General features: G+C 46.9%; 24 non-coding genes and 2 pseudogenes across 24 annotated transcripts in view; all 26 read right to left on the bottom strand.

Moving 5' to 3' along the window:
• Nucleotides 1-35: 35 nt before the first annotated feature.
• Nucleotides 36-154, bottom strand: LOC146283508 (5S ribosomal RNA). Its single transcript, XR_014759084.1, has one exon. It is a non-coding gene; the product is annotated as a 5S ribosomal RNA (ribosomal RNA).
• A 182-nt stretch (nucleotides 155-336) lies between these two features.
• LOC146283507 (5S ribosomal RNA) lies at nucleotides 337-455 on the bottom strand. The gene has a single exon (XR_014759083.1). It is a non-coding gene; the product is annotated as a 5S ribosomal RNA (ribosomal RNA).
• Nucleotides 456-627: 172 nt separating this feature from the next.
• Nucleotides 628-746, bottom strand: LOC146283506 (5S ribosomal RNA). The gene has a single exon (XR_014760460.1). It is a non-coding gene; the product is annotated as a 5S ribosomal RNA (ribosomal RNA).
• A 188-nt stretch (nucleotides 747-934) lies between these two features.
• LOC146283505 (5S ribosomal RNA) lies at nucleotides 935-1053 on the bottom strand. Its single transcript, XR_014759082.1, has one exon. It is a non-coding gene; the product is annotated as a 5S ribosomal RNA (ribosomal RNA).
• Nucleotides 1054-1235: 182 nt separating this feature from the next.
• Nucleotides 1236-1354, bottom strand: LOC146283504 (5S ribosomal RNA). Its single transcript, XR_014761812.1, has one exon. It is a non-coding gene; the product is annotated as a 5S ribosomal RNA (ribosomal RNA).
• Nucleotides 1355-1524: 170 nt separating this feature from the next.
• Nucleotides 1525-1643, bottom strand: LOC146283503 (5S ribosomal RNA). The gene has a single exon (XR_014759081.1). It is a non-coding gene; the product is annotated as a 5S ribosomal RNA (ribosomal RNA).
• Nucleotides 1644-1815: 172 nt separating this feature from the next.
• Nucleotides 1816-1934, bottom strand: LOC146283502 (5S ribosomal RNA). The gene has a single exon (XR_014759080.1). It is a non-coding gene; the product is annotated as a 5S ribosomal RNA (ribosomal RNA).
• A 170-nt stretch (nucleotides 1935-2104) lies between these two features.
• On the bottom strand, nucleotides 2105-2223 carry LOC146283501 (5S ribosomal RNA). Its single transcript, XR_014759079.1, has one exon. It is a non-coding gene; the product is annotated as a 5S ribosomal RNA (ribosomal RNA).
• A 182-nt stretch (nucleotides 2224-2405) lies between these two features.
• On the bottom strand, nucleotides 2406-2524 carry LOC146283500 (5S ribosomal RNA). Its single transcript, XR_014759078.1, has one exon. It is a non-coding gene; the product is annotated as a 5S ribosomal RNA (ribosomal RNA).
• A 172-nt stretch (nucleotides 2525-2696) lies between these two features.
• LOC146283499 (5S ribosomal RNA) lies at nucleotides 2697-2815 on the bottom strand. Its single transcript, XR_014762019.1, has one exon. It is a non-coding gene; the product is annotated as a 5S ribosomal RNA (ribosomal RNA).
• A 190-nt stretch (nucleotides 2816-3005) lies between these two features.
• LOC146283498 (5S ribosomal RNA) lies at nucleotides 3006-3124 on the bottom strand. Its single transcript, XR_014759076.1, has one exon. It is a non-coding gene; the product is annotated as a 5S ribosomal RNA (ribosomal RNA).
• A 178-nt stretch (nucleotides 3125-3302) lies between these two features.
• Nucleotides 3303-3421, bottom strand: LOC146283497 (5S ribosomal RNA). The gene has a single exon (XR_014761811.1). It is a non-coding gene; the product is annotated as a 5S ribosomal RNA (ribosomal RNA).
• A 170-nt stretch (nucleotides 3422-3591) lies between these two features.
• On the bottom strand, nucleotides 3592-3710 carry LOC146283496 (5S ribosomal RNA). Its single transcript, XR_014759075.1, has one exon. It is a non-coding gene; the product is annotated as a 5S ribosomal RNA (ribosomal RNA).
• A 176-nt stretch (nucleotides 3711-3886) lies between these two features.
• LOC146283495 (5S ribosomal RNA) lies at nucleotides 3887-4005 on the bottom strand. The gene has a single exon (XR_014759074.1). It is a non-coding gene; the product is annotated as a 5S ribosomal RNA (ribosomal RNA).
• Nucleotides 4006-4175: 170 nt separating this feature from the next.
• Nucleotides 4176-4294, bottom strand: LOC146283494 (5S ribosomal RNA). Its single transcript, XR_014759073.1, has one exon. It is a non-coding gene; the product is annotated as a 5S ribosomal RNA (ribosomal RNA).
• Nucleotides 4295-4480: 186 nt separating this feature from the next.
• On the bottom strand, nucleotides 4481-4599 carry LOC146283493 (5S ribosomal RNA; annotated as a pseudogene).
• A 170-nt stretch (nucleotides 4600-4769) lies between these two features.
• On the bottom strand, nucleotides 4770-4888 carry LOC146283492 (5S ribosomal RNA). The gene has a single exon (XR_014760471.1). It is a non-coding gene; the product is annotated as a 5S ribosomal RNA (ribosomal RNA).
• A 172-nt stretch (nucleotides 4889-5060) lies between these two features.
• On the bottom strand, nucleotides 5061-5179 carry LOC146283491 (5S ribosomal RNA). Its single transcript, XR_014759072.1, has one exon. It is a non-coding gene; the product is annotated as a 5S ribosomal RNA (ribosomal RNA).
• A 170-nt stretch (nucleotides 5180-5349) lies between these two features.
• Nucleotides 5350-5468, bottom strand: LOC146283490 (5S ribosomal RNA). The gene has a single exon (XR_014759071.1). It is a non-coding gene; the product is annotated as a 5S ribosomal RNA (ribosomal RNA).
• A 186-nt stretch (nucleotides 5469-5654) lies between these two features.
• LOC146283489 (5S ribosomal RNA) lies at nucleotides 5655-5773 on the bottom strand. Its single transcript, XR_014760475.1, has one exon. It is a non-coding gene; the product is annotated as a 5S ribosomal RNA (ribosomal RNA).
• A 174-nt stretch (nucleotides 5774-5947) lies between these two features.
• Nucleotides 5948-6066, bottom strand: LOC146283488 (5S ribosomal RNA; annotated as a pseudogene).
• Nucleotides 6067-6236: 170 nt separating this feature from the next.
• LOC146283487 (5S ribosomal RNA) lies at nucleotides 6237-6355 on the bottom strand. Its single transcript, XR_014760470.1, has one exon. It is a non-coding gene; the product is annotated as a 5S ribosomal RNA (ribosomal RNA).
• Nucleotides 6356-6527: 172 nt separating this feature from the next.
• On the bottom strand, nucleotides 6528-6646 carry LOC146283486 (5S ribosomal RNA). The gene has a single exon (XR_014761142.1). It is a non-coding gene; the product is annotated as a 5S ribosomal RNA (ribosomal RNA).
• Nucleotides 6647-6816: 170 nt separating this feature from the next.
• On the bottom strand, nucleotides 6817-6935 carry LOC146283485 (5S ribosomal RNA). The gene has a single exon (XR_014761434.1). It is a non-coding gene; the product is annotated as a 5S ribosomal RNA (ribosomal RNA).
• A 238-nt stretch (nucleotides 6936-7173) lies between these two features.
• On the bottom strand, nucleotides 7174-7292 carry LOC146283484 (5S ribosomal RNA). Its single transcript, XR_014759070.1, has one exon. It is a non-coding gene; the product is annotated as a 5S ribosomal RNA (ribosomal RNA).
• Nucleotides 7293-7476: 184 nt separating this feature from the next.
• Nucleotides 7477-7500, bottom strand: part of LOC146283483 (5S ribosomal RNA) — a 119-nt gene continuing 95 nt past the window's right edge. The window contains exon 1 of the ribosomal RNA XR_014759069.1: nucleotides 7477-7500. This exon is cut by the window's right edge and continues 95 nt beyond it. This is a non-coding gene — a ribosomal RNA (5S ribosomal RNA).

Here is a 7500-nt window from a genome sequence, read left to right as displayed (position 1 = left end):
TGCAAGATGTCAGTTTCTAAGTGAATGAGCAAAAGAGCATACAGCACCTGGTATTCCCAGGCGGTCTCCCATCCAAGTACTAACCAGGCCCGACCCTGCTTAGCTTCCGAGATCAGACGAGATCGGGCGTTGCCAGGCTGGTATGGCCGTACGAAATAAGTTGACAACCATAGGCTACTTATCCATATACAGATTTAGCAATTGACAATGCAAGGTAGTCTCTCTCTCTCTCTCTCTCTCTCTCTCGTGTCAAAATGAAAACAGCTTCCAGCCCCTTTCATGAAGGACTACTTGTGCATATTGCAAGATGTCAGTTTCTAAGTGAATGAGCAAAAGAGCATACAGCACCTGGTATTCCCAGGCGGTCTCCCATCCAAGTACTAACCAGGCCCGACCCTGCTTAGCTTCCGAGATCAGACGAGATCGGGCGTTGCCAGGCTGGTATGGCCGTACGAAATAAGTTGACAACCATAGGCTACTTATCCATATACAGATTTAGCAATTGACAATGCAAGGTGGTCTCTCTCTCTCTCTCTCGTGTCAAAATGAAAACAGCTTCCAGCCCCTTTCATGAAGGACTACTTGTGCATATTGCAAGATTTCAGTTTCTAAGTGAATGAGCAAAAGAGCATACAGCACCTGGTATTCCCAGGCTGTCTCCCATCCAAGTACTAACCAGGCCCTAGCCTGCTTAGCTTCCGAGATCAGACGAGATCGGGCGTTGCCAGGCTGGTATGGCCGTACGAAATAAGTTGACAACCATAGGCTACTTATCCATATACAGATTTAGCAATTGACAATGCAAGGCAGTCTCTCTCTCTCTCTCTCTCTCTCTCTCTCTCTCGTGTCAAAATGAAAACAGCTTCCAGCCCCTTTCATGAAGGACTACTTGTGCATATTGCAAGATGTCAGTTTCTAAGTGAATGAGCAAAAGAGCATACAGCACCTGGTATTCCCAGGCGGTCTCCCATCCAAGTACTAACCAGGCCCGACCCTGCTTAGCTTCCGAGATCAGACGAGATCGGGCGTTGCCAGGCTGGTATGGCCGTACGAAATAAGTTGACAACCATAGGCTACTTATCCATATACAGATTTAGCAATTGACAATGCAAGGTAGTCTCTCTCTCTCTCTCTCTCTCTCTCTCGTGTCAAAATGAAAACAGCTTCCAGCCCCTTTCATGAAGGACTACTTGTGCATATTGCAAGATTTCAGTTTCTAAGTGAATGAGCAAAAGAGCATACAGCACCTGGTATTCCCAGGCGGTCTCCCATCCAAGTACTAACCAGGCCCGACCCTGCTTAGCTTCCGAGATCAGACGAGATCGGGCGTTGCCAGGCTGGTATGGCCGTACCAAATAAGTTGACAACCATAGGCTACTTATCCATATACAGATTTAGCAATTGACAATGCAAGGTAGTCTCTCTCTCTCTCTCGTGTCAAAATGAAAACAGCTTCCAGCCCCTTTCATGAAGGACTACTTGTGCATATTGCAAGATGTCAGTTTCTAAGTGAATGAGCAAAAGAGCATACAGCACCTGGTATTCCCAGGCGGTCTCCCATCCAAGTACTAACCAGGCCCGACCCTGCTTAGCTTCCGAGATCAGACGAGATCGGGCGTTGCCAGGCTGGTATGGCCGTACGAAATAAGTTGACAACCATAGGCTACTTGTCCATATACAGATTTAGCAATTGACAATGCAAGGTGGTCTCTCTCTCTCTCTCTCGTGTCAAAATGAAAACAGCTTCCAGCCCCTTTCATGAAGGACTACTTGTGCATATTGCAAGATTTCAGTTTCTAAGTGAATGAGCAAAAGAGCATACAGCACCTGGTATTCCCAGGCGGTCTCCCATCCAAGTACTAACCAGGCCCGACCCTGCTTAGCTTCCGAGATCAGACGAGATCGGGCGTTGCCAGGCTGGTATGGCCGTACGAAATAAGTTGACAACCATAGGCTACTTATCCATATACAGATTTAGCAATTGACAATGCAAGGTGGTCTCTCTCTCTCTCTCGTGTCAAAATGAAAACAGCTTCCAGCCCCTTTCATGAAGGACTACTTGTGCATATTGCAAGATTTCAGTTTCTAAGTGAATGAGCAAAAGAGCATACAGCACCTGGTATTCCCAGGCGGTCTCCCATCCAAGTACTAACCAGGCCCGACCCTGCTTAGCTTCCGAGATCAGACGAGATCGGGCGTTGCCAGGCTGGTATGGCCGTACGAAATAAGTTGACAACCATAGGCTACTTATCCATATACAGATTTAGCAATTGACAATGCAAGGTAGTCTCTCTCTCTCTCTCTCTCTCTCTCTCGTGTCAAAATGAAAACAGCTTCCAGCCCCTTTCATGAAGGACTACTTGTGCATATTGCAAGATGTCAGTTTCTAAGTGAATGAGCAAAAGAGCATACAGCACCTGGTATTCCCAGGCGGTCTCCCATCCAAGTACTAACCAGGCCCGACCCTGCTTAGCTTCCGAGATCAGACGAGATCGGGCGTTGCCAGGCTGGTATGGCCGTACGAAATAAGTTGACAACCATAGGCTACTTATCCATATACAGATTTAGCAATTGACAATGCAAGGTGGTCTCTCTCTCTCTCTCTCGTGTCAAAATGAAAACAGCTTCCAGCCCCTTTCATGAAGGACTACTTGTGCATATTGCAAGATTTCAGTTTCTAAGTGAATGAGCAAAAGAGCATACAGCACCTGGTATTCCCAGGCTGTCTCCCATCCAAGTACTAACCAGGCCCTAGCCTGCTTAGCTTCCGAGATCAGACAAGATCGGGCGTTGCCAGGCTGGTATGGCCGTACGAAATAAGTTGACAACCATAGGCTACTTATCCATATACAGATTTAGCAATTGACAATGCAAGGCAGTCTCTCTCTCTCTCTCTCTCTCTCTCTCTCTCTCTCGTGTCAAAATGAAAACAGCTTCCAGCCCCTTTCATGAAGGACTACTTGTGCATATTGCAAGATGTCAGTTTCTAAGTGAATGAGCAAAAGAGCATACAGCACCTGGTATTCCCAGGCGGTCTCCCATCCAAGTACTAACCAGGCCCGACCCTGCTTAGCTTCCGAGATCAGACGAGATCGGGCGTTGCCAGGCTGGTATGGCCGTACGAAATAAGTTGACAACCATAGGCTACTTATCCATATACAGATTTAGCAATTGACAATGCAAGGTAGTCTCTCTCTCTCTCTCTCTCTCTCGTGTCAAAATGAAAACAGCTTCCAGCCCCTTTCATGAAGGACTACTTGTGCATATTGCAAGATTTCAGTTTCTAAGTGAATGAGCAAAAGAGCATACAGCACCTGGTATTCCCAGGCGGTCTCCCATCCAAGTACTAACCAGGCCCGACCCTGCTTAGCTTCCGAGATCAGACGAGATCGGGCGTTGCCAGGCTGGTATGGCCGTACCAAATAAGTTGACAACCATAGGCTACTTATCCATATACAGATTTAGCAATTGACAATGCAAGGTAGTCTCTCTCTCTCTCTCGTGTCAAAATGAAAACAGCTTCCAGCCCCTTTCATGAAGGACTACTTGTGCATATTGCAAGATGTCAGTTTCTAAGTGAATGAGCAAAAGAGCATACAGCACCTGGTATTCCCAGGCGGTCTCCCATCCAAGTACTAACCAGGCCCGACCCTGCTTAGCTTCCGAGATCAGACGAGATCGGGCGTTGCCAGGCTGGTATGGCCGTACGAAATAAGTTGACAACCATAGGCTACTTGTCCATATACAGATTTAGCAATTGACAATGCAAGGTGGTCTCTCTCTCTCTCTCTCTCTCGTGTCAAAATGAAAACAGCTTCCAGCCCCTTTCATGAAGGACTACTTGTGCATATTGCAAGATTTCAGTTTCTAAGTGAATGAGCAAAAGAGCATACAGCACCTGGTATTCCCAGGCGGTCTCCCATCCAAGTACTAACCAGGCCCGACCCTGCTTAGCTTCCGAGATCAGACGAGATCGGGCGTTGCCAGGCTGGTATGGCCGTACGAAATAAGTTGACAACCATAGGCTACTTATCCATATACAGATTTAGCAATTGACAATGCAAGGTGGTCTCTCTCTCTCTCTCGTGTCAAAATGAAAACAGCTTCCAGCCCCTTTCATGAAGGACTACTTGTGCATATTGCAAGATGTCAGTTTCTAAGTGAATGAGCAAAAGAGCATACAGCACCTGGTATTCCCAGGCGGTCTCCCATCCAAGTACTAACCAGGCCCGACCCTGCTTAGCTTCCGAGATCAGACGAGATCGGGCGTTGCCAGGCTGGTATGGCCGTACGAAATAAGTTGACAACCATAGGCTACTTATCCATATACAGATTTAGCAATTGACAATGCAAGGTAGTCTCTCTCTCTCTCTCTCTCTCTCTCTCTCTCGTGTCAAAATGAAAACAGCTTCCAGCCCCTTTCATGAAGGACTACTTGTGCATATTGCAAGATGTCAGTTTCTAAGTGAATGAGCAAAAGAGTATACAGCACCTGGTATTCCCAGGCGGTCTCCCATCCAAGTACTAACCAGGCCCGACCCTGCTTAGCTTCCGAGATCAGACGAGATCAGGCGTTGCCAGGCTGGTATGGCCGTACGAAATAAGTTGACAACCATAGGCTACTTATCCATATACAGATTTAGCAATTGACAATGCAAGGTAGTCTCTCTCTCTCTCTCGTGTCAAAATGAAAACAGCTTCCAGCCCCTTTCATGAAGGACTACTTGTGCATATTGCAAGATTTCAGTTTCTAAGTGAATGAGCAAAAGAGCATACAGCACCTGGTATTCCCAGGCGGTCTCCCATCCAAGTACTAACCAGGCCCGACCCTGCTTAGCTTCCGAGATCAGACGAGATCGGGCGTTGCCAGGCTGGTATGGCTGTACGAAATAAGTTGACAACCATAGGCTACTTATCCATATACAGATTTAGCAATTGACAATGCAAGGTGGTCTCTCTCTCTCTCTCTCGTGTCAAAATGAAAACAGCTTCCAGCCCCTTTCATGAAGGACTACTTGTGCATATTGCAAGATTTCAGTTTCTAAGTGAATGAGCAAAAGAGCATACAGCACCTGGTATTCCCAGGCGGTCTCCCATCCAAGTACTAACCAGGCCCGACCCTGCTTAGCTTCCGAGATCAGACGAGATCGGGCGTTGCCAGGCTGGTATGGCCGTACGAAATAAGTTGACAACCATAGGCTACTTATCCATATACAGATTTAGCAATTGACAATGCAAGGTAGTCTCTCTCTCTCTCTCGTGTCAAAATGAAAACAGCTTCCAGCCCCTTTCATGAAGGACTACTTGTGCATATTGCAAGATGTCAGTTTCTAAGTGAATGAGCAAAAGAGCATACAGCACCTGGTATTCCCAGGCGGTCTCCCATCCAAGTACTAACCAGGCCCGACCCTGCTTAGCTTCCGAGATCAGACGAGATCGGGCGTTGCCAGGCTGGTATGGCCGTACGAAATAAGTTGACAACCATAGGCTACTTATCCATATACAGATTTAGCAATTGACAATGCAAGGTAGTCTCTCTCTCTCTCTCTCTCTCTCTCTCTCTCGTGTCAAAATGAAAACAGCTTCCAGCCCCTTTCATGAAGGACTACTTGTGCATATTGCAAGATGTCAGTTTCTAAGTGAATGAGCAAAAGAGCATACAGCACCTGGTATTCCCAGGCGGTCTCCCATCCAAGTACTAACCAGGCCCGACCCTGCTTAACTTCCGAGATCAGACGAGATCGGGCGTTGCAAGGCTGGTATGGCCGTACGAAATAAGTTGACAACCATAGGCTACTTATCCATATACAGATTTAGCAATTGACAATGCAAGGTAGTCTCTCTCTCTCTCTCTCTCGTGTCAAAATGAAAACAGCTTCCAGCCCCTTTCATGAAGGACTACTTGTGCATATTGCAAGAAGTCAGTTTCTAAGTGAATGAGCAAAAGAGTATACAGCACCTGGTATTCCCAGGCGGTCTCCCATCCAAGTACTAACCAGGCCCGACCCTGCTTAGCTTCCGAGATCAGACGAGATCAGGCGTTGCCAGGCTGGTATGGCCGTACGAAATAAGTTGACAACCATAGGCTACTTATCCATATACAGATTTAGCAATTGACAATGCAAGGTAGTCTCTCTCTCTCTCTCGTGTCAAAATGAAAACAGCTTCCAGCCCCTTTCATGAAGGACTACTTGTGCATATTGCAAGATTTCAGTTTCTAAGTGAATGAGCAAAAGAGCATACAGCACCTGGTATTCCCAGGCGGTCTCCCATCCAAGTACTAACCAGGCCCGACCCTGCTTAGCTTCCGAGATCAGACGAGATCGGGCGTTGCCAGGCTGGTATGGCTGTACGAAATAAGTTGACAACCATAGGCTACTTATCCATATACAGATTTAGCAATTGACAATGCAAGGTGGTCTCTCTCTCTCTCTCTCGTGTCAAAATGAAAACAGCTTCCAGCCCCTTTCATGAAGGACTACTTGTGCATATTGCAAGATTTCAGTTTCTAAGTGAATGAGCAAAAGAGCATACAACACCTGGTATTCCCAGGCGGTCTCCCATCCAAGTACTAACCAGGCCCGACCCTGCTTAGCTTCCGAGATCAGACGAGATCGGGCGTTGCCAGGCTGGTATGGCCGTACGAAATAAGTTGACAACCATAGGCTACTTATCCATATACAGATTTAGCAATTGACAATGCAAGGTAGTCTCTCTCTCTCTCTCGTGTCAAAATGAAAACAGCTTCCAGCCCCTTTCATGAAGGACTACTTGTGCATATTGCAAGATTTCAGTTTCTAAGTGAATGAGCAAAAGAGCATACAGCACCTGGTATTCCCAGGCGGTCTCCCATCCAAGTACTAACCAGGCCCGACCCTGCTTAGCTTCCGAGATCAGACGAAATCGGGCGTTGCCAGGCTGGTATGGCCGTACGAAATAAGTTGACAACCATAGGCTACTTATCCATATACAGATTTAGCAATTGACAATGCAAGGTAGTCTCTCTCTCTCTCTCTCTCTCTCTCTCTCTCTCTCTCTCTCTCTCTCTCTCTCTCTCTCTCTCTCTCTCTCTCTCTCTCTCTCGTGTCAAAATGAAAACAGCTTCCAGCCCCTTTCATGAAGGACTACTTGTGCATATTGCAAGATGTCAGTTTCTAAGTGAATGAGCAAAAGAGCATACAGCACCTGGTATTCCCAGGCGGTCTCCCATCCAAGTACTAACCAGGCCCGACCCTGCTTAGCTTCCGAGATCAGACGAGATCGGGCGTTGCCAGGCTGGTATGGCCGTACGAAATAAGCTGACAACCATAGGCTACTTATCCATATACAGATTTAGCAATTGACAATGCAAGGTAGTCTCTCTCTCTCTCTCTCTCTCTCTCTCTTGTGTCAAAATGAAAACAGCTTCCAGCCCCTTTCATGAAGGACTACTTGTGCATATTGCAAGATGTCAGTTTCTAAGTGAATGAGCAAAAGAGCATACAGCACCTGGTATTCCCA

Source organism: Hypomesus nipponensis, chromosome 6 (assembly GCF_054491055.1).
Source record: "Hypomesus nipponensis isolate SF chromosome 6, ASM5449105v1, whole genome shotgun sequence".
Lineage (NCBI taxonomy): Eukaryota > Metazoa > Chordata > Actinopteri > Osmeriformes > Osmeridae > Hypomesus > Hypomesus nipponensis.
The sequence above is the reverse complement of the archived record's forward strand: the minus strand, read 5'-3'. Positions and strand labels throughout refer to the sequence as shown.